At 35.5% G+C, this 22779-nt stretch overlaps 1 protein-coding gene across 1 annotated transcript in view; it reads right to left on the bottom strand.

The window, feature by feature from the left end:
* Positions 1-22779, bottom strand: part of LOC124640647 (rho GTPase-activating protein 7) — a 327491-nt gene that overhangs the window by 286696 nt on the left and 18016 nt on the right. The gene's annotated exons all lie outside the window — the stretch shown is intronic.

Raw genomic sequence — 22779 nt, forward strand, 5'->3', positions numbered from 1 at the left:
ATGAGGTTCAGATTTTGTAACCGCTCGGTTTCGTTCGGTTAATTATTTTCGCGGTTTATTTATTTTATGTTAATCATTCGTAATGGTCGTTTAATTTAAGATCGTGGATAATGTGATATGGGTATATTGAATGTTTGAAATAAATCATCTTTATGATGTAGAGATACCTATCCTGCATTATATTCAGATATTACTGAATATGTGTTCAGTTATGAAGGTAGTATGCCACTACATGTACCTACAAGTCATCTAAAATTAATACTATTGCGAAAATTCACAATTAAATTAACACATTCTTAATAATTTTATCAAATTAGTGTATTGTCATCGGTCCTCAATAAATCTACAAAGTTTGAACGAAATCTGGCCGTTTAAAGTGGGTCAAAATCGCGCCCAAAGAAGTCGGTTACAAACCTACAAACATACAAACATACAGGTGAAGCTAATAAAAAGCGTGTAAAAAGAGAATAATTTTCGTCAAATAAATAAACTTGTTACTCATTCGTAAAGAAAAACAACCAGTTAGAACATACCTTAAACAATGAAACTAAGACACAATCTGAATATAAATAACTTTTATCTATTTAGACTTAGATAATAACAATTGTTGGACAAACACTGTCATCTTGAAATTTAGGTGCGCAGGAGTTGAATGTCGTCATACGAGAATTAAATGATAAAAGAGTGAGGTAATTTGAAATTGTTTTTTATATTTTCTGAGGCATACATCAGTCACCATGAGACTAGTAGTAATTTTAATACAAAGGTGAGGTTAGGTCATTGTTTACCTTTCAAATGATTTTATTGTTATATGAGAAAATAGATAGGCGGGGATAGAATCAGCTTTCGCACTCTTGGTTAAACACACACTCTTATAGATCTACCAAAAAAAAACTTAGCTGTGTTTTGACTGAAACAACCTCGTAAAACTACGTAATCTACTCACAAAAAATTACGCAGCCTTCTTATATTTATTTACAGTTATTACGTCTACTCAAAAAAAAAAACTTTTTTGTACCCTTCATCATATTATTAAAGAACGCCGCTAGTCTTCATAATAATTCGCGTGAAGTTACATATAGTCTCGTAACAAGCAATTATTTTGCACGGAAGTGTATAATTGATGCGTGGTAGCTGGGTGAATACTCTTGGCCGGCAGTGTACGTAATCACTTAAGTGGCTAGTGGCTAAGCTCGAAATTATTAATAGAACCGTTTGTAAGCTTTTTGTTACGCGTATTACAGGCAAATTGTTTTGTGTTTGTAGTTGTTTTATGACATTTTCTGTGGGTTAAAAAACTGTGTTGTTTTTAAAAGGATTTTACAAAAATAACTTAGGAACTTTGAAATGATACCCGCAGCTGAACAAAATTTTATGTTCTGGAAAGATGAGCAGCTTAAAAAGGCGTAAATCGCAATGTTCTTTACCTTAATATTAGCTAGAGGTTCTCAAAGAAAAGGTTCTTGTGACGTATAAGACAGTTCAAGATTTGGCACATCCCACAGCTATACCATCAAGAGCTATATTCGTAAAGAAGAAATACCAACTTAGCAAGAAAGAAAGAAGTAACACAAGTAAGGCGATTATCACACTGCCCCGCATGATGCAGCGTAGTGCGTGGATGCGTTTTTTTCCGTTGTATGGAAATATCTCCGTTTGTATGGAAAACACGCATAGTCCAACACACTGAAAATGCATCCACGCGCGTTCATGCGGATCACGCACATACATGCGGAGAAACACGCATCCCCGCGCGTAGGTGCGGGGCGAGACGCAAGGTATGGCACACTGAATCCCGCAATGCCGCGCGTGATTTTGAATGGGCGTGACGTGTATATTTGAAAATGGAACTCGCTGTGCGTGAATTTACAAAACGCACCTACGCGCGTGAGTGCGTGAAAAACCCGCACGATGATGCAGATCTGCACTCCCGCAGGAACGCGCGTAGGTGCGTCGACACGCAAGATGCAGCGTGATGCGGGGCAGTGTGAAGATCACCTAAGCACGCCATGAGCTTTAAAGAGAGAGACCCACAACCTCTAACTTCTACATCACAGTCACAATTCAAAGCTCTCAAAAGCCAATTAGACGACTTCAAACATACTTTATTTCTCCTTTTTACACAAAATAGATCTACATACGGTATGACTCGTTCACAATCTCATTAGGTATGTATGTCACAAGTATGGTGGAGTTGTGAGCAGTACTGCTGAAATCGCTAAACCTATTTTACTTGTGCTTTTCACTACTAATGTGTTGTTTGGTCTGAGGTATAAGCGGTAGCGATTTGTATTTGGATGTCGTTACGTTGAGTATTTTGTTCGATGTCTAGTGACGCAGGAACAAATTGCGTTTTTCAAAATTCAAAAATTTAGGTTATGTGCTTACATATTGAAAGTCGTCGTCATAGTATGAAGGCAAAAAAATCCTTTACGTTACCTGAAACAAAAAGAAAAATACACATGTTAATATCGATAGGGAATAATTTCTGAGAACATGGTGTCCAAGGGCAATGTGCGGGTGCGATTCCAGTTCAGGCAAGTGCCATCGTAACTTTTCTAAGTTACACGTACTTTCTAAGTGTATCTTGGACACTGGTGACAGTAAAGGTAAAAGAAAACTTTTTGAGGAAACCTGGACTTATGACTGCATGTAAGCTCTATATAAAACGAGGCCTGTGCCTTGCAATGGCACAAAAGGCCGATGATCAATACTAACAACAGGTATGAGTGTAGCAGTTATACGCTTATAACTTGCCCCACACACAACGGTACAATGAATTTACGTCCCAACATTACGCGACTCGGTATACTAGCAGCCAATTCAATTGTTTTTACGACACTCGTTACTAAGTTTTATTTGCATAGCTAATCAGTATACAGTAACAAATAATTACGAACGAATGAATAAAAAATGGATTCAGCAGCTAATATCTCATTAAGTCTATTTCCCATTTATATTTTATTTGGGAATGAACAGAATGAACTATGTACCAAGAATTATACATACATATAGTATAATGTACCTAGACAGAAATACATGATATAGTCACAGACATTATTAGTAACTAGCAAAAGACATAAGAAGTATAAATACTGTCTAACTAAAACTTTAGGTTGACAGCATGAATACTAGAAACCTAGCGCAAAAAAAAATACACCCTTAAATTAAATTCAGAGTGAGAAGAACCTAGTTTCATAATATCGACCGACGTCACTCTGTCTGGTGTAAGTTATGGTCAAAGCCCGCCGGAGTTGCGGGATTGTTCGCGGAGTTACCGCGGCCCTGGTACCTACATTAAGGGCTCCAGCAGAAGTAAGGTGGGTTTTAGTCAGTAAGAGTCTGACACTCCTTTACGCTGCACCTGGAAGAGGCCATTTGATGATCTCCTCATAAAAGGCGAGCCTTTTCCCAACTATGTTGTAAGTTTGACTGGAAGCCGACCCTCAAATGGCAGTCAAACTAGATGCAGCTGAGTTCCAGTGCTTTACAGTGAGCGAATGCCTATTTGACCTTCTACTAAAATAGGCACGTTACAATTTTATTCTTGTGTACTGCAATCGCTACAATCCTATAACGTATACCACAAACCAAAAGTAGGCATAATCTGTTCGCTTCAGAACATTTCTTTTGTACCTTATCCGCGTTGATTGCTATGCAAAAAGGTGTTCTGTCGTCCGTTCAGTAATATTAGTACTACGTGGGTGTAGACACTGTAGACAGCCTTTTAGCGTTCCCGCACATAGGAGACTAAATAGTCGGGCGATAGCTGTTGACCTTAGGGTTGCCAACATTTGCAATTTGCTACAAACCAACCATTTCATTGAATGGTGTGCCTCTGAAAAGGGTTACCCAATTTAAATATCTTGGCCATTATGTTACAGATGACCTTAAAGATCAGGTAGACATGGATCGCGAGCGCAGGACTCTGGCAGCTAGATGCAATATGTTGGCCCATAGGTTCGCTCGCTGTAGCGTAGAGGCTAAGATTACCCTTTTTAAAGCTTATTGCCAGAATTTCTACACTGGCGCCCTGTGGGTCAACTATACGCGGAAGGCCCTAGATGTTCTGCGAGTGCAATATAATAACGGTTTCAGAGTGCTGTTGGGGCTGCCAAGATTTTGTAGTGCGTCTACTATGTTTGCTGAAGCTCATACAAACGACTTCTATGCGATTATGAGAAATAAGACCGCCTCTCTGTTGAGTAGATTACGAAGCAGCTCCAATAGCATTTTGAAGACGTTATCTGACCTGAACGACTCCCGTATGTTGAGCCGTTTTATAAAGGTCATAGTTCGTCAGGACATACCCTAAATAATTTTAATTTTAATTTACTAACCCTTAGGTATAAGCATTACTAACAAGTGAGCCTATGTAGCTTCAATAAAATAAAAAATAAAAAATTAATTTCATCAGCACAATGTATTATTTTGCGAAATAAGGCACCGAAAAATATAGTATATTAAAAATATACATATATTGTATTTTATGGAACAGGTGACAAAATAAATTTTACTTTCGAAACAAGTATAAGTTTTAGGTATTTATACTTTTTGAAAATATTGTATTTTTGTGTATATTTTTTCAACAGTATATAATATGCAAAGCCGAAAATCAGTACAATACTATATATGTATGTATTACTTATAGTACTGCTGGCAACCCTAGTTGATCCGATGGTTGGCAAAATTTTTTTTTTAAGAAAATCTTGATTCCAATCAAATCAGTCGGTCTAATACCGGCTAAATACCTGATCTTCGTAATGTGTGTTCTACCATTCATCCTCATACTGATTTATGAGCCCAAACAAACTGTCGGCCGACTAAAAGTTTGCTGTGTGCTGGTAGGCTTGTAGTTACAAGTCTATATAGGAGGAATAGTGTTGTGAACTAAACAAGAATTGTTTACACATTTTTCAACGAGTTTACACGGTGTCAGATGAATTCGAAATGGTTTTAGTAGCTGTTTGTAAATTGAAACTGCGTGTTTAAGCTATAGAATTTGTATTACTTACAAATGTAAGTTGTTTTTTTTGTTACCAGAGTCCACATTTTCAAATAATAAAATATCTAATGGTAGGCTATGTAATATAGTCTATGTAAGTAAATATATTAAGTCAGAGTTAAATAGGTTTAGAAGTAGAGGTTGTAATCTAATCTTATTTACCAATTTGTTTACAGCCCAAGTTCTTAAAACCACTGTTTACTACCTACTTTCGTCCAGATGAAAGGAAAACGGACGTTTATGCTGTCGATGAACTTGACCGACATCCATAATCAAATCAAAAATACTCCCTGAAACTGAACCCTCCATTGCTTATGATTTACACCACACACCAAGGTATGACGCAGTTTAGTTCTTACATCTGACGCGTCGTAACAGACGTCACGTCGTCACACCATACTTCTTAGTTCTTTACTTGTTAGAAATACTCCAGTGAGTTCGCACGCAGAAATGTTTCACACCCGTATTCAAGAACAATATACTATGTAATTTGAGGCGCTACTTTTGGTTCCAGTGTAAGGAATATTTTTTGTTTGTTATTTTTAACCGACTTCAAAAAATAAGGTTCTTAGTTTGATTTGTATGTTTGTTAGTGCGGTTATTATTTTGAGGCTGAACTGATTTTGATGTGGTTTTCAGCATAGTGATTGTCAGAAGAAGGTTTAAGGACAGTAGGTACCTAATAATATTATAGAAGCCGGATTTTTTAGTTTTTTTTTTTATTATTTTTCATTGTAAATTAAATGTATGTAGACAGTGGTCAAATTTTTTGATCGTGCATTAAACTAATATACTTAAATGAATTGAGTGACTGTGTATAAAATCCACTAAAGAGCACATCAGGTCGATTTGCGAATGATAAGAACTACTAACACCATACAAGTTACCTTACTTAGTAAGGCATTGTTAAAGAATAGGACTTCAAACTTCACATAGTTTACATCAAAACATTAAAACAGTCACTCAAGTTATGATGAACAAAGTTTAGCAGTAAGTAGCTCTCTAGGAATGTCTTTCAAGAAGGACAGGAACTACTCTCCCGGTGGTAAAACTTTTGGTTTTCCACTTTTAGTATGATGGCCGCTGATGGAGAGAGTACATGAGGATTTTATAGCTAATTATTATGTATGTGGCAAGGTTTAATGTAGAATGAAAGTGCTGAAATCTGTGTTTACGTTCTTTGGACAAATGCCAACGGTTTTAGTGAGATGTAATGAACCTCGTTTAGCAGTAAGCTAGTGGAACAAAAAAAACGTAAAAACTATTATCACGGGTCTTATTTATCATTTGTCTAGCCTTTTACCAAATACTTTAGGGGTCGGTTCCTTGTTTATCCAGATGCAGCTGAGTACTAGTGTTTTATATGAAGCGACTGCCTATATGACCACCTCAATCCAGATATTCGGGCAAGCTAATATCCCTTTGTTAGTATAGTGATTGTCAGTATTTCTGGTTTCTGACTATCCATAATGACTGCCAAAGATGTTCATAAAACAGCCCTGATCCGCCAATTCATGCCTTCTAAAACACGAAGAAACTCGTCATCAGAATGTTGAACAAACGATGCAGTAGATATAATTAGCTTCTTTCAATTACCAATCGTGCAAATGGACATCGTTTTCGAAGAAAATCATTAGCCAACACCAATACTAGCAAACACTTCACTCACACATACAAACATATCCGTTTCCTACATGGACACATCAACTGAGTGTTCCGGGATGTGTCACTCGAGACATACATAGCTTTAAACTGTTCAGTTCTGATATAAATGGAGAAAGATTATAAATAGTCAAAGGAATCTTACTCCTACTAATATTAATAAATGTCAAAGAAAGTCAGTCCTTTTGCTACACAATCACAAAAAAATGTCTGAACCAGCTCAAATGAAAATTGGTACAGAGATACGGATAGATGTAAATTCGATACCGACATTGCTTGTTTTTTATGATGCGTAAAAACTCAATTAAATACACACTGGTTCATTTGTTCCTACTCGTTCTATTATTGACAGAAACATCACAACGCAATTTATTTCATCAGAGAGACAAATAAAATAAAAGTAATTGAAATAAATAAAATGAAATGATGTTACATAATCACGCTTCTATCTTTTTATTTCCAACGGTAGCCTATCATTATCGGCCATTTTCTTTTTATTATAACTTCACGCACATCATTTTCAAATAACGTTCGAAATTCAAATTCAAATCTCGAAGCAACCGTTCCGTGACACTCCATAAACAATTACGAAGTTCTCCGATGTGTGAAGTACACGGCCAGTTTAAGAAGACCCTTCAAGTACGTACACGCAATTATTGAATGTGCAATTGTAAAGGGATTAGAGGGAATGAGGGGTCTTTTTAAATTGGTTGGTTTGTAGGTTGGTAATGTCAGTAGCATTTATATGACGTAGCTTTTCTCATAATATCTTTGTGTTTTTTTCTTTCTAATGCATTGTTGAAAAATCGGTTTGACGTAATCATATTTAAAATGCCGAACACGTTCCAAAATATATTTTTCTGCAAATTTTTCCTCTTCCCTTACTTTGTTTGCTTAAAGAATCGTATTATTTTTCTTCGTTCTGAAATTACAATTTCACAATGTTCTTTTATTTACCTTTTCTCGGCAGAATCATAATAGAATTGGTATTCGGGGTGGCAAGCTTTCCAGTTTTTGGCAAGGTGAAGTGATGATCTGCATTGCGTCAAGTCTGGTTTGGCCTTTATCTAGAAGTGAACTTGTATTACTAAGATAAATGATAATGCTACATTATTTTTGAGTCCCTATTTAATGTTCAATAAGAAATGAAATATAAAATATTCACAAAAGATCAGTCGATCAATAATTATTGGTAATTAAAACCACAACCACAATTACATTATCACTCAAATCAATTACACTACCACACAATTACCTACACTAAAAAATAATAATTAAAAACCTCTTAAAAGTCACAACATAAAACAGTAATTAATTTCGCAATAATATTTACTCTTAATATTACTCTCCCTTTTAAAACATTGACCAATGGGCGGAAGTTAGCGCAGGCTATCAAATTTCAGCAGGAAATTGACATGGCGGCGCGTGCGCGAAAGTAAACCGAACTTGACTCATACGAGATTGTGGTATAAAGCATAAGAGGTAGCGATTTTGAAGTACAATACCGACTATTTACTTTTCTATTCTAATATAATAAAATGGAAACATATTTTTGCTTATTTGTTTGTACCTCAAAGGCTCCGGAACTACTGAACTGATTGGAAAAATTCTTTCACTGTTGGAAAGCCACACTTTTTTCGAGTAACATAGGAACGGGACACAGGTGAAATCGACAAATCTGTTCTAAATTTTAATAGAATAAACTTTGAGGATACCAACATGGTATGATGAAAGAATCCTTTAAAAAATAGCATACATTAAAACCTACTCAAAACCAGATAGTCTGACAACCAGTCTCACCGAGGGGTATCAGGTTTTCCATGTAAATAAATCTAGGTGAGGAGCTCAAAAAAGCAGCTCTATGACATAGACTGATACTCAAATGCATCTCGTTGAGGCTTTAAGCTGGCTCCAATTTAGTTTGGGAACAGGCTAGGCCGATATAAAATATTAAACGCTATAGCTATAAGCTTGTAAATTGACACCATTTCTCATTAAGGAGTTATATTACATGTTACAGTGGCTAGTGTTACTGCAAATTAAAAAAAGAATGGTTCCGAATAACTTCCTTATTCTGATTGAACGAGTCACTATTCCATTATAGAATATCGTTTATCTCTCTCTAATTATCAAGGATGGAAGAGGAGGGATGATGTGTGCATGTATTTGGGGGTTACAGAATAAGGCTGTAGCTGGTGTAACTTTTTTTTTAGTACACCCTTGTATTGGAATATGATAGGTATTTTAAGGGTGAAGGACTAAAGAAATATGTTGCGTGGGCTTTGTTTTAATTAAATAATTGTATGTCGTGCTTTATGGTTTATGCCTCATTACATTATTGAAAAGATTAAGGTTAAGGGTATAAGTGGTAATATGTATTTCAAAAGAGTATCAATTTTTTAACAGTACCTATTTATCTCCATTTCATGTTGTTTCTTTTCATTCTAATTGGTCGTGATATCTTAATTTTCTTTTCAGTCCGAAACCATAAAAAGGTATTTACTTTTAAACCAAAACAAAAACTGAAACAATTTTAAAAAGCGTTTCAAAAGTAACATTTTCTGTGTCCTTTTTATAAAAGGGGTGATGTTTTTTTGTATCATTTCTTGCAAACGAACCGGGCTTAACAAACAGACTTAAGTCCTTGAACGGCCCCGGCTATTTAGCCCCAGCGTTTAGGGCGATTACAGACGAGCAACTTTTTCTGCGCGTATCTATTATGCTATAAGCAAACACGAGCGCTATATTTTACGCTTCTCATAAATCTGACGTAATTATACATATTGTTTTTAGTTAAGCATGTTTTCTCGAACCGACTATTATAGTGTTGTAGAGACTCGCTCTTTTACGAACAAAAACACGTCAACCCTCGTGTTGTGTGATAAAAGTTTAGCGTTTGATAAAAGGTGTGCAAAAACGCTCACAAAAAGGAAATCCACGTCTGTTTATATTCAAACAAATAATTTGTTACAGAAACGTGGCTTAAAAATATTGCAAAGTAATCATTTTAGCTATAGTTTTGTATTATTTTCGTCAAAACGCACATAATACTACAGTCTCTAACCACCTTTACTCGGCATCTGTGTCCAATACTGGAAGTTAAACAAAGACTCGTTGTATCTAATTACAGAGGAAAATAAGAAGGCAAGGCAAGGCAGCTTGAGGTTGACTCATCTAGTAAAAGTACGCTTTATGTTTTAATGTATGGTAATGTTACTTCGACTTGTCCGTTCTTGATCTTGGGGGGTATTTAAGTATGTTCAATGCCAGCTGAAGAGTTTCTTTATTTCTACGGTAGGATTGCAAGATTTACTGGACCGATAAGGAAGATTCTTTCAGTGTTAGGTATACCATCATTATCATCTGTCTAGCCTTTTCCCTACAATGTTGAGATCGGCTTCCAGTCTAACAGGGATACAGCTGAGTAACAGTATTTTACAAGGAGCGACTGATTAGACAGACCATTAATTTAAAAAGCTGCAGAGTTATTTTTATCAGAATGTCATCAGGAGTAGTTTCCACGGGATGCGGGTGAAACCGCTAGCGAAAGCTAGTCTTGGTAAAATGGAAGTGAAAACTTAATCAGGTATGTTTTCCTTAAAGGTTCCTATAGAAAGAACATTGTCTAAATTCTCCCATATTCAAGGGTCAACCTATTATCATCAACTGCGTTTTACGTAATAAAGACCCTCTTTCCAGGGGTAAATGGAACTTGGGTCTCCTACTAATAAAACCTCAATCCATTTGACCAATGAGGCGGGAGGCTTTAAATATTGTTTTCCTTGACCAAAATTGGATACCTTCAAGAGAAACTAATAATATCCCGCAATGTTGTACCCGAGTGAATATCTTTTAAGGTTGATTTGCACATTTAACTGTAATGATAGCCAAACTATCCCCCACTTGCCACCCAGTGGTCAAATCAGGGATAAACAACTGAAAATGGTTCGATTATCATTATACTTAAATAGAGCACAACGTAAGATTGCCAATTACAATGTCAATTAGTTTATCCGTTTTAATGTGAAAGGTGCAACAAACTAAAGATACCAATTCAAGAAAATTAAATATTCAAAATATATATGAAACTGCAGCACACAACATTTTTCATTAATAGAACAGGTGTAGGCTTACAAACTAGGGCAGTCTAATACAGCACATGGTCGATATATTCGTCCACCTCAGTCTAAGTTATCTATAAACCAAGCCTACAGAATCTTTCCTAGAATAGAGCTCCGCCCTGCATGGTCTGATAACTACTATAAAATTAGCTTTATGTGAGATTGTTACAATTACTTAGAATCCTGACAATAACTTAATTGCTGGAACGACGAACAAAGGATCGTTTGGTTAGTACAAATACACGATTACAATTTTATTTCTCACTGTTTCTAACTCAGTAAATCTGCTACTTTTTATTTAAATATAGATGTACATAGATGTACATAGTTCATTTTTAAATAACAATTATGTTTTACGCAAATAAAATTAATAATAATAAACTTCTTTATTCAGATAACTGAGATCCATACATGAGGTACACAAACAATACAATTAATATATAATAGTAAGCAGGGACTTAGTCCTCTGCACTAATTTCCACATAAGCGGGCAGTCGTGTCTACTGGCTATAGCACTCAAGATGCTGTGGCGACTTCCACGCAACCGACTGATGAAGGATGCGGTCTTTTTACGCCTATTATTAAACTATAACAGTCTTACCACACAAACTTTTTAACGTCAGTTTAAGCCTTGTCTAAAAAAATGACAAATTATGACGTTGACATATGGTTCATTTTGCAGCCAAAATTTTTTTAGACAAGTGTAAAACAGGGGTTAAAGTTTTTGTAGTAAGACCATTAGTGATTCATGTATCCTAAATTGTAATATTCCTCACAATAACATCATTTACTCTGCTACTCATTCGGATAAAATATAGCCTATGTCACTTGGGATAGTGTAGTTTTCCCAACAGTGAAATATTTTTTTTAATCGGCTCAATAGTTACAAAGTCTTTCAGTTACAAACTGCATACGTTTTGATGTTTATCTTTCTGAAATAATAATAATGGTTGAAACTAAGCACTTCAAATTGCCATTGATTATTAAAATGGCCACCATTCAGCGGAAAGGAAAGATGACGTTATGTACTAAGACAATAATGACTTGAGTATTACTCTCAAAGAGTATTTGAACATCTTTATAAACAAAACCAACAGCAATAAATGAACATTGAAATACTATTTTCAAACAATACCTCCGTAATTAGAAGGGTCTGTGAAAACATTTCAGTGTTCTGCTTTTTGTGTTACAAGTCTCTTTTTCTTTTTGCCTTTAATCTTTTTTTCTTTTAGCAAAGATATTTTTCTCACAAAGGGCGGGGTACTGTTAATTGGATGCTTGGTATTGCTCAGTATATGTACTGGTCGGATTTTTCCTTGTGGCAAATATGAGTTCATTGTATCTTTGCGTAAGTAAGGGAGAACATTATATCAGTTTGTAGGGAGAAAATATAAGCTGATTAGTACTTACGAATATCTGCTGAAGGCGTTGGTTCTTCGAGTCGATATCGATATGAATGGTAGTCTTTTTACAACAACTGCCTCGAAATATCCATATTTGTTGTGTAATTTTGAGAGAAAGGTCATTCCTTCTGAAAGATCGGGAGGACGGTAGGAGAAGAAGAGATATTCAAGACACAGGAGAAAAAGCAAAATATGAATACAACTTCTGATCTATGGTAGGTATATAAATCATATTTTAAAGTGTCAAATCAGTATCATAAAATTACACTTTTCTTCACTTGCTAAAACATATAAACAACAAGTTCATAACTATTTATTGGCTATAAAACAACAGTATGTGGTTGTTTGTCAAGGTTGTCACTAACTTTCTAATGGTTATGGCAACCGTAGGCTTATGTGGGCTTGTATCCGATTGAATTATTTACCTATATTTGATAAGCCACCTTTATAAGTTAGATGTTTGGTAAATTATTGAAGTAAATTAGACGACATATTTCTTCTTTGTATGTCTTCATCATCATTCATTATTTAATAGTTCAACGTAGTTCTCCGCCGGACGTCATTTCACAAGTGCATGGCCTTCTTTTCAACGGTATAATTTTATTTTTTAACCAATTTTTCTTCTACGTATGGTAGAGACAATACCTTTATATATGGTGCAAACATTAATCAAAGCCAAAATTGATGTTGTTGGCTATGTTACAGCCTTTTTATCGTCCCACTGCTGGGCACAGGCCTCCTCTCACAAGGAGAAGGATTGAGCATTAATCACCACGCTTGCTCAATGCGGGTTGGTGATTTCAGACTTTATAGTCCAGGTTTCCTCAAGATGTTTTCCTTCACCTTTTTATCAGCCATTGGTGTCTAAGTATACTTAGAAAGTACATACAAACTTAGAAAATTTGCATTGGTACTTGCCTGACCCTGGAATCGAACCCACACCCTCATACTCGAAAGGTTGGTACTTTACCCACTAGGCCACCACAACTATCCAAAATTGATGCTTTTAATAAATTTTAACTCTTCAAAAAATTTCGTAACTGCAACACATACTGAAAGTTTGCTGTTATCCTACCTTCATTGTTCCTAAATATGCAGCCTATGGCAAGCTTATAGACATGATCACACATCCACAAATATCGTTGTACTCAGTAATGTACAATTCCATGTCCCAAACACAAGTTTTGCTATCTTGTGTTATTAGGCATATTTAAAATAAAATAACTCGAATCAACGAACAAACAACCTAATAAAACTTCACCAATATTAAAAACCGAACCCAGGAAATAATTCCCATCAGTTACGTATGCCAATAGAACCACACCCATCTTATTATGAAGAAAAAAAAACTTCTGCCAGTTACCAAAGCTTTCATTGGAGTCAAATTAATAGTTCTTTTCAACCGACTGCTTGTCAAACAAGACATTTAATTATGAACATTAACCTTTAATTAGAAATTGATAGAGACAAATCGTATGAGTTCATAAAAGCAATATGTATTTACATTCAAATAATATGTCTGTCTGAGATATTTGCATATATAAAACTGTTAAGGAGAATGTTGTATGTTTTGTGTTTTTTACATGCGACTTATGAAATTTTATATACTTACCTATTTTTTTTTTCAAAACGATAAAATTATCGTTGTATGTAATAACCTACAGTTCCAAAAGCAAGAATAAACAAAAACTAACTTTGAAATTAAGTACATCGAGTAAAAGGACTATATTAAAAAAGAAAAAAATCCCTATACAAAAAACAATCTTAATAATCACAAACTCGTTTTTTTTTTTTGGAACTAAGCAATTATGTCATATAATACGTATAACTACGAATATTAACAACGCCTTAACAAAACTACTGTCATAAAATATCATGACGATATTTCAATAGATACCGATTTACATAGTCAAGTCCTTTCCTTTCCGCAAAAAATGGCGGAAAGTAAATTTATTATCAATATCAGACAACAATTAATTTGCAAACGTGATTTATATTGAATTGCTATTCGTATATCTATGATGACCACGGATTTTAAAATTGCAGGATAAGAAACACCACTTGTGCGATTTTTATTATTTTTGTCATTCGTTTTTTCAGAGATTCATTACCATTATTTTAATTTTGTAGCTTGCACTGTTCAATGCGAAAGTGTCCCTATCTGTCTGTCTCGCAAGAAAGCGGACAATACGCTAAAAGTACTTAATTGATTTAAATGAAATTCGGTAGACACCAGACACCACATAGAAACCGAACTTACCTAGAGCCTAATTAAGGACATTGTGCACTTTTTATCCGGGTACGTGAAGAAGTTCCCTCGAAATCCAGGTTTATCAACGAGGATAATAAAGTCAACTTATAGAAGATCAATTATAAACTAGAAAGTACAAGCATTACACAATTTAAGTAACAAAACCTGTCACCGTTAGTAACTCGATACTTTTCGCTATCAATTAATATTACAAATTGCGATTAATTAAAGGCTAGTTAACATTAATTAAGCGTTTGGAGCAGATACTTGGCGATGTAGAAAGTTAACTTTGTGGTTTAGTGTGTCTAAAGTAGTTCGTAATTAGTGAATGGTCAGCTAAGTTATCGATTCGGCATAATAGTGGCTGCGTATTTATTGATTTTACAACATATTTCCTACATTTAAAATATTAAATAGAAAAAAAACATTAAAAAATAGATAATCACTGATATCGGGCACAGGGTCCAAAGTACCGGTGGTTAGGGTCCCAGAGACAGAAACCTCCTCACAATACGCGCCGAATCAAGGAGTACTGCCTTCTGTATCAGTCCCTTGATCCAGCCGGACTATCGTTCCTATTATTATTATTATGGCAACCCGACCGATTGTCGGCCATGGTGGCCTGGCTATCCAAGACCCGAGTCCGTCAGGAACATGAACGTCAATTTTTTTTAAAACAGTTTCCTATCAATTTAGACATACATGTTGTCAGTGAACTTAGGCTTAAGAAGATCATACATTTGTAACACTTCCAATGCAAAACAATAAGCTGCGGTCACGATATGAGCATAAAAATAAAAAAGCTCTTGAAAAAAAATGTTTTTTTGGACAGTGGCTTAGTTTCTTTATTATACCTATGTATAAACCTAATCTTCTTTTTTTTTTATTAAGTGAGCAGTTATCACCCATAATCCAGTAATCACCCAGCAAAGTTGGTATTCTTAAATATCAACCCATTGACCGCCTATCATTAGCAAAGCATGTTAGCTAAAAAAAATTGCAGAAACTAACGCTCGAGGCTCTACCATAGATATTCGCAAAATTAACCAGTCGCTAATCATGCTATTAATTACAACGGCAACTCTTCCGATTAACCAGTCTTAATATATTATATTAGATATGTAATTAATTTCGGCAGAAGAATCGTGATAGAAAGTTGTTCGCAAAAATTATAGCTGACGTCTGTACTGTTTGTATGTTTGCCTCAATTGAGATTTATTTGCAAAATTCATGTTAGCTTATGCTACAACATCTGACGATCTCAGGTATGTATGATGCCATGATATTATTATGATGTTTTGCCAAACAATGACGAAGTCAGTATTCTATCCAAAAATGCGTTTAATATAAATGTTGTTTGTTATAATAGGCACCATAAAATGCATTATCAAATTATGGAAATAAAAACATGTACATATTTATTTACCTAATCAGCACCCAAAGTGTGACTATCTTTTAAATGCAAAATAATGTTCTTACTAATTTACGTTTTATGAATTTACAATAACTACACATTTCTAACTAATCATGGAATATTAATACTTACACATTATTTCCTATACCAGGAAGAAACATACTCGCAGATCGAAATACTACGACACGACAGTGGCATAGCGTAAACTATGTATGTCTCAACATAGCCTTTCGCTTAGCAATTAATTAAATCTTATATATTATTGTTATCTACAGAATCTACGGCTACTTTGATCTCCCAATAAAACTGGCCAAAACATAAATTCTAGAATTCAAAAGTTGAATTTAGAATCTTTATTTATAACCGTGTATTTTATGTAATAACGTATGCTAATTATGTATGTGACTGAAAGTTGATTTTTATCTGCTATTAATTACGTTAATTTGTTTAAAATTCAAGGAAATAGGAAATTAATTTGTGTTACTTTCGATTTTGATTATTTTATTGCTGAGACTATCTATAGACGTCTACTATGAAGTAGTGTAAAAAAATATCAGCTAATATTCGATTTGACCATTATTTTTTGTAAAAGTGCAGAACTATAAAGAACCCTATATTTTAACTTGAACAGCCCACCTCAATATTAACAAACATTTACCTTAATCCTAACCAATACAAATGGCAACTTCCCTCTCCTTGACAAAACAAGTGACTGAAACATTTACCCGAGACAGAAAAAAGGACGCTACAAACTGTACACTGCGGGACAAAATATCTGAGGCATCGAGGCATCCTTGCAATGTGCAATGCAGTGTAAGGTGAACAATCAGATGGATAAACAGAGGGCGGGGTGAGCGACCGATGTGCATCGCTGTCTACAATATGGTGACCATGGATTTTGTAATCTGATGGACAGATTTTAAATCCAATCCATCTATGCAGTCTTACTAAGAGCTGGTATCAGGTTGCTCAGGTGACTGGGTTGAGGAGGTCAGACTGCCATGTATAAAACTGGTACTTAGAAAAGGTTACACTAGAAGCCGACCCCGGTATCATAGTTGGGAAAAGACTAGGCTGGTGATGGACATTGATTGACAATTGTATATTATTTTGGAGACAAGTGGAGAATATATTTATTTTAGTTTTCCTTGTTATTCGAACTAAAAATACGACAGAAATGTTACAATTGTGTATATTTACTATTTACTTCTCTTGAGTTTTTTCAGTAATTTTCCTTAATTGAGAAGTATTTTTTTTTATAATTATTTTGTATTACAGCAACAACGCCAGATAGTAAGTTAGTCTAGCAGGATTCATTTGAAATACCGACATGTTGAAAGAATCTCAATAAGAATCGACTAAAAAATTCTATCAGTTTTGTACAATAACTATGGAACCTTCCCGCTTTTTCACTGAAGCACTAATCACCATCCCTCTCTATCATATATCAAATAGGTCGCTAAGTAATTGACCTATTAGGTCAGGTGTTGAAATAATCCTGAGACTTAACACGTGCCACGCACACAGACACACAAACACCCACACATGTAAGTGTATCAGTGTGCAGATAATTGGAAGAACGTCTCCAATAAATGAGCGAGGAAAGAGTATACTTACCTACATTTTTATTTTTTAGGGTTCCGTACCCCAAGGGTAAAGCGGGACCCTATTGTTTTCGCTACTCTGTCCGTCCGTCCGTCCGTCTGTCACCAGACTGTATCTCATGAGCCGTGATAGTTAGAGAGCTGAAATTTTCACAGATGATGATTTTTGTTGCCGCTATAACAACAAATATTTTGGGGGCTCCCACACAACAAACGTGATTTTTTTGCCCGTTTTATAAATAATCGTACGGAACCCTTCGTGCGCGAGTCCGACCCGCTCTTGGCCGGTTTTTTTTCCCATTTGCAACGTTCTTGTTTCTAACATAATTAATAGCGAAATGAATAGGTATATTTTATCTTGAGGCTCATGTTTTCTTTGTGTTGTGTTTACTAGGTAAGTATATACTTTTTTTCTGGGAGTCGGTTGCTCATTTCAGGTACAAACATTTATCTTTGTGCTTTGTTTGTCTTAAGAAATTATTATTTCTTTGTTGGCTGAATGTATGTAAGTATAGATTACATGACTTTATATTTTAACAACCATTCTACCAGCGGTTATTGGTAGGTCTAATTAGAACTAAACCATCATATGACTCCTCCCACTGTGAGTTAGCAGCGTGAGGGAGTGTCAGACTTTTACTGACTAAAACCCATCACGTTTCTTCTTCTAGGCCTTTATTTACTAGGGCTGCGGTAACTGTTTCGAACAATCCCGCAGCCCCGGCCGATTAAGGTCTATAATTGGGCTGAATTTAGCTTGTATAAGCAAACAACCTATGTATGGTTCTCTTCTACTTTATAATAGTCTTACGAGTAGGTATGTATGAAGATCTATTTATTTTTTTATATAATTATCCCGTCACAAAAAAATCATGGCCACCCCATAATCCTGCGCCATTGATGCGTCCACGCACGCACACATTGTATGGTAATTGTTGCGCATGCGTCGTGTCGTTAGCGCGGAAGGGATCCGATTGTTTTCGTATTACAGGGAAGCATCATTCGTATGACAGACCGCGGATCGAGCGGACGTGTCGGCACGCGGCTTATAATAGATTTGATTGATGCATTTCGTAGTGACGATTTGTTAAGTGCACTTTAGTTTCTTTGTATGCTAATGGAGGGATGGTTCTGTTTGTTTTAGGTTGTCTGTCTGATCTATTTTTGTTGTTTTTGGAGCGTCGGCAAACTTTGGTTTCAGTTTGGATATGAGAATACAACCTAAATATTATGATGTGGACTTTGCATTTCTTAAAAAAGAATTTAAAACTTGTTGCTTGTCCTTAAGAATATGACAAAGTTTTGGGCTTTTTTGAGACTCCTAGGTATAGTGAAAGAAAATAATGATGATAAAATAAAATATTCTTCCCTATTTGGTCCAAAACAAATAGTAGCCAATTCTGGATGATCCAACACCAAACATAAATGCGTAGGAGACATCCAGATCGGCTTATGATAAATCTTATTTCGATCTGTGCTGACGTGGAACTATGTAAATTACTTACTGGAAGGATAGATGGGTGATTCGTGTAGAAGACGACAAAGGTAGAAAAAAAGTCGCTAGAAAGATTAAGGCTTATGGATATAAGGTCCTATCTTAAATAGCCCCTTAATAATGTAGACTAAACTGTCGTCGACTAATTTAAGTTCTAGAGTAATCCTGAATCCCATCAAACTTTAGTTAGGTGATCGATACCTGATTGTTGTAATATCCATTTGCAAACTGTTTAACAGCCCGATCAAACTGTCGGCCGACTAAAGGTTGGCACTCTGTGGAATGTCTAAATCATCACGACACCGAAACGAAACTATTTTCTTACCCGTTTGAATGTTATATTGTTTTTATACTAGGTAAGTATGTACAACCTACCTATAGAATAAGGAAGAGGAACAATCTTAAGAATAGCATACCTAGTCACTACTACATTTAGCATTCCATAATCTTGCGTACCTTAACAGATATATTAATAGATCAAAATTCATAGCCCGACTTATTCATAGACATCATTAATCAACAAAGAAATACATAAATCCTTCAAAGAGAGTTCTCTAAGCATATTAAGTTGGTAGCTTATCCAGGTATATCCTGACCACCTAGGCAGAATTCCCTGTAAGACCTAAGGAAACAGACATCTGTGGATTGGATCAGAATTTTAATGTATTGGTTACGCTAATGGGTTTAAATTGTAGACTAAGTTAGGTGTGCATTTGTAGAGTTTTGATGATTGATCAAATACATATACGTATGCAAATCGAAAAGAAGCCCTTAAAAAAAGTTTGACGACTGCCGTGCACGGGGTCAACGGTTCGATTTCAGGGTCGGGCTGAAATCTCTATGCGGATTTTAGAAACTTTCACAAAGCAACCCAGAGTCGAGAAGTTGGAGGTGTTACATAACTTACACGCTTGCTTGAGAAGGCACGTAAAACCCCAAAAGCAAGTCAGTAGCAGTCGTTGTTACAATTCAGCGTCAGAGGCAGTCAGGTGGATTTGAAAAAACTCTGACACTAGGGTTGGTTTGTGTGGGGATTTTTGCAGCTAACTTGTTTAGAAGAACAGGAGTATGATTGAACATTTTCTTGTAATCATTAACAGTTTATTAATGCAGGTTTGAGGGAACTGCCTCGTTGGTCTAGCTGTCGCAAGTGTGGCTAATGAGCACGAGGTCTCGGGTTCGATTCCCGAGTCGGGCCGAAATCGCTTTGTGTGGGTTTTAGAAGACTTTCACAAAGCAGCCCGGAGCCTGGAAGCTGGTGATTGATACACCCGTGCATCGGAGAGCACGTAAATGTCGGTCCTGCGCCTGATCTCTCGGTCTTCGGTCGTGTCGGATTACCGTCCCATCGGGCTATGAGAGTTAAGGAATAGTGAGTGCACCTGTGTCTGCGTAAATGCTCGTGCACTATAATATGTCCTGCGTAGTTGGCTAATCTCCTTACATGAGAACAGCCGCCGTAGCCGATAATCGGCTAGGAAGACATCATCATCATCATTAATGCAGGTGTTATAAACCTTTGATTGCAAACTGTATACGAAATAATTGTGTGTGACATTTCAGACCACGAAATGCAATTACCTTTGAGGTTTCCAGATTGAAACTGACAGGTTGCTAAATCAATTAATCGGTTTTACTGATATACTACCCATATCGTTATATTGTAAGCGAGTTGAATATTAATTAATTTCATTAACTTTGTATTGCACTCTCACGTGAAACCCAAATCCCTATTATTTTGCCCAATATCTTTTGTAGAGGAGAACCCCGCCTTTGCCATCAGAACTTCGACTGCCGATCACAACGCAGTAAAATTAATTTAATTTACCTACTTTAAGTATATCCCTCTCCAAAAAGTCAGGTCTTTTTAGATGGATCGATTTTACAATAGAGATTACGTTACGTTTATTACTTATCGGGGATGCTGGTTGAATCGAAATTTTAATTTAGATTCATAGAAAACAAAATTATTTATAGACATTGTCATTGTCGACAATGTTACGTAAAGAAAATGTAATTATTTCAAAAAAAAAAAAAGTCGTGGTGGCCTAGTGGGTAAAGAACCAACCTCTCGAGTATGAGGGCGTGGGTTCGATTCCAGGTCAGGCAAGTACCAATGCAACTTTTCTAAGTTTGTATGTACTTTCTAAGCATATCTTAGACACCAATGGCTGATATAAAGGTGAAGGAAAACATCTTGAGGAAACCTGGACTATAAAGTCTGTAATCACCAACCCGCATTGAGCAAGCGTGGTGATTAATGCTCAATCCTTCTCCTTGTGAGAGGAGGCCTGTGCCCAGCAGTGGGACGATAAAAAGGCTGTAACAGAATTATTTCAAGTGATTTCAGAAGTCCTGAAGATTTGATACTAGCTTTGCTATACTAAAGTAAGTAAACTGGTTGGTTATGAGGGTCTTTATTTCCTGTATATAATATGCCATAGATACCTATTCATGTTTTTTTTCCTAATAACTGCATAAGTAAGTACCTCGTCAAATAAGTGCATTAAATCGGAGACCTAAAACACAATCTGTTACTTACGAAATCAAACAAGAAACAGATAAAGACTTTGAACGTGAAAAACTGCAAGTAAAGCGAGCTTGTCTCAGTTCTCAGAAAAACTACTAAAGAAGGAAAAGTCGGTAAGTAACTACTTCTTACTGTTCTGTATAATGACACCAATCTTTTAGAAGCTTTATTGTGAACTGGGCGTTTGTTAAATACTTTAATCTTTTTAAAAAGAACTTTGCTAGTTTGATTGTTTACTAATATATCCAAATGCGAATAATTTCAGTAATTTTGTTTCATATGTACCAAGGTTCAGCAAAGAACATTACCTAAATATTTGATGCAGAAAGAACATTATACATTCCATGATATACCAACAAATACTAAATAGCATTTGTTTTATCTAACATACACTACTCGCTCTGTAGTTGCAAGCGCCTACCATAGTTATCATAGCAATCAGTTTATTCAACGCAGCTGCGCTCTGATATTTTTGTTAGGCGTTTTTACAACTTTGAAGCGTAATACTGCAGAGAAAATAACTAACATATTGCTGCTAGCCGTTTTCCTGAGGTTTCATCCGCAACCTGTGAGGAACTACTGTCCGTACCGGGGTAAAATATAGCCACGTTACTCAGAAAGAGTTTAGCTTATATCAACAGTGAAAGAATATTTCAAATGGAATCTTTACGGCACAAAAACAAACATTTTTTTTTCCTTTTATTGTATTAGTATATAGATAAGCAAGATTCTTAATTTATTTCTCGTTAACTAGAGATAAAATCTTTTACACAGTGCTGATTGACAGTTCGTGTTTATTTTAGCAGGCACATTTAGTAAGCGATTCAATGAAACGATAAGATTAAACTAGGCGGGTATTAACAAGTTTAGTCCAATTTGAGCCTAATTAGTATTCGTGCCTATAAACAAGTAAACAACAAGCTTAGCGCCAAAGTTTCCTAAAATTCGTAGACCGTAGCGAAATTACTCCGTGTTTACTTGTGCCTACTCATTTGTAGTGAGCAATTGATTTTTTATGTTCTTTGCTATGAATGATTTTCTATATTGTTAAATGAGTCGATGGTTATTTTTAGGTGAAGTGTGAATCACTATGATATTATGATCTATCATTGTGGTGAATTAGTGATTAATAAAATCTGGGATGGTTTCAGTAAAATGTAACTGGATTTTGTGAGAATTCAATTGGATTAAGAAGTATATTTAACTTTTCTTTTATTCGTATCTAAATAGTAAAATATAATTATTATTTATCCGTCTCAATTGTCTAACTGCACAACCTGAGTACAGATAGTAT

The sequence above is a fragment of the Helicoverpa zea genome, chromosome 21 (genome assembly GCF_022581195.2).
Source record: "Helicoverpa zea isolate HzStark_Cry1AcR chromosome 21, ilHelZeax1.1, whole genome shotgun sequence".
Classification (NCBI taxonomy): Eukaryota; Metazoa; Arthropoda; class Insecta; order Lepidoptera; family Noctuidae; genus Helicoverpa; species Helicoverpa zea.